The sequence below is a fragment of the Argentina silus genome (assembly GCF_951799395.1).
Source record: "Argentina silus genome assembly, chromosome: 4".
Lineage (NCBI taxonomy): Eukaryota > Metazoa > Chordata > Actinopteri > Argentiniformes > Argentinidae > Argentina > Argentina silus.
Window position 1 is genome coordinate 10351158 of NC_139658.1, and position 2500 is coordinate 10353657.

At 49.9% G+C, this 2500-nt stretch overlaps 1 protein-coding gene across 1 annotated transcript in view; it reads right to left on the reverse strand.

Annotated features, from left to right (window-relative positions):
- Positions 1 to 1251, reverse strand: part of nfasca (neurofascin homolog (chicken) a) — a 49438-nt gene extending 48187 nt beyond the window's left edge. Inside the window, exon 1 of the mRNA XM_083667933.1 lies at positions 1235 to 1251. The gene's annotated coding sequence lies outside the window, so the exon portion shown is untranslated. The remainder of the gene's footprint in view (positions 1 to 1234) is intronic.
- Between the last annotated feature and the right edge of the window lie 1249 nt (positions 1252 to 2500).

The following is a 2500-nucleotide window of genomic DNA, read 5'->3' on the forward strand; positions in this document are numbered from 1 at the left end:
ACCTCCTTTCTGTCTCCCTCTCTCTCTATCTCACCTCTCTGTCTGCCATATTATCTTCAACCCTGCTCTTTAATGTCTCTGCATCCCTCTCTCTCTCTCTCTCTCTCTCTCTCTCTCTCTCTCTCTCTCTCTCTCTCTCTCTCTCTCTCTCTCTCTCTCTCTCTCTCTCTCTCTCTCTCAGACTCTCAGACAGTACAAGTGCCCGGGGCATTGACACACTAACTGCCCCTCTCTCACACCCGGTGTGTCCCCCCCACCCCTCCCCCCCGAGGCAGCCCTCCTGCTCCAGCTCTAAAAATACTCCCAAAATACCCCGCCCCCCCACCCCCCCCCATACCCATCACACACAATTACCCTCAGAGCTGTACCACTGTACCACACAGCCTGGCCCCGCACACACACACACACGCACACGCACGCGCACGCGCACGCACACACACACACACACACACACACACACACACACACACACACACACACACACACACACACTCATGCAGACCAGACGGACCCCTCCCTCCTTCTCTCCCTCCCTCCCTCTCTCTAACCCTCCTTCCATGTATCCTCAGGCAGTCTTCAGTAGCCAAAAGAACAATGTCGTGACAGGGGGGGGTGTGCTTCAAAATACACTTATATATTCTGGTCCCACGTACTGCCGAGCTGAACTCAACTGGACTGAAACTCAACTGAACTCAAGTGAAACACTTTGCTACCCCCTTCTACCTCAGACGTCCTCGTACAACATATTCAGCTGTCACACACACACACACACACACCTACACAGAGGCTGAGCTCAACTGAATTGAAATAGTCTGTTGCTCTTTTGGCTTAAGACGCACACATGCACGCACGCACGCACGCACGCACGCACGCACGCACGCACGCACGCACGCACGCACGCAGAGACTGCTGTTGAGGTAAAACTGACAGAATGATCTGATGACCAGACAGTAGACAGGCCTGTCAGAGAGGCATCGGTCTGAGAGAACAGGACACACACACAGACACACACACACACACACAGACACACACACACACACACACACACACACACAGAGAGAGAGAGACGCACACGTACACACTCAGATACGCACATGCACACACAGACACACACACACACACTCAGACATGCACACACGCACACACACACGCGCACATGCACGCACTCACTCTCGCAAGCGCACACACACACACACACACACACACAAGAGAGAAGGGAGAGGAGAAGACTTACGTCACCGCGTGGACGATGTCCTCTGTGTTTTCAGTGCTTTCAGGAGCAGCTATTCAGGACACCTGGGACGAAGAGAAAGAGAAACAAACACAAAACAAAAACCAACCGTCAACAACGACTCTGAGGACAACAGGGACACAGTTCGAACGAAGGACGCTGGCAGCTCTTAAACCCTGAACATTCACTGCAGACAAACTCCAGTCACTCCAGACTTTAACTCTTTGAGCTTCTCTCTCATCAGAACATTTCTCCACCGGACTTTCTTCCGATGAGCATTTACAACAGTGAGGAGTAGTGGAATTTCGATTCGGAATTCGATTTATTTGATTCATTTATCCCTTGTTATTGTGCCAACAGGATAGGATAAGGGAACAGAGAATCACAGGAGGTTTCCAGGAACCCTTTGGTTGAACCGACATCTATAGACTACAGTACCACAGGGGTAATCACTGCAAAACATCTTCTATTCAGATTTGCTGACTTTTCAGTAATCTACTAATTTTTTTCTTGGCGCAGGAAGACAGGATGAGCTCAACGAACGGGAGGACAGGAATACCTCACACACAGGAAGCTACACGCCTCGGGAGGCAACCACAGAGTGTGTGTGGTGTGTCTGTATGTGCGCGTGTGTGTGTGTGAGTGGGCGTGTGTGTGTGTGTTTCAACAGAGCTGTCTGTGAGCCAGCCATGGCCTAAGGTTTACAACATGCTCATCAGGGGAGAAGGAGCAGGAAAAGAGAGAGCAGAGAGAGAAATATACATCCTTCGCTTTTTTTCTCTTCCATTTTGATGCACATACAGTCCTGCCCTGAGGAGAGCACACTGTAGGGATGTCTCTATGGGTTCACACACACACACACACACACACACACACACACACACACACACACACACACACACACACACAGATGCATAATAGATACGATACATTGTTTCAACTTCCGAGTACCATGCGTACTAGTAGGCACTACACACACAATTCACTCCAAAATGTCGGTATCACAACATCACACAACATACCTGTACCAAGCTACAGCACGACAGAATCATATTTCCACCTCTCATCAGACCTTTCATAACGCGGCCATGAACAGAGTTGCCAATAACAACGGCAGCTTATGGCCTTACTCACTTAGGTTCACGTGACTAACATTGTCCTGACTGACCATGACATCGGTTATGTCACCCCTATGACAGGTCTTATGTAGCCCTATGACAGGCCCTCTGACATAAGGTAATGCGTAACCACCCTATAATTTGTGCACAT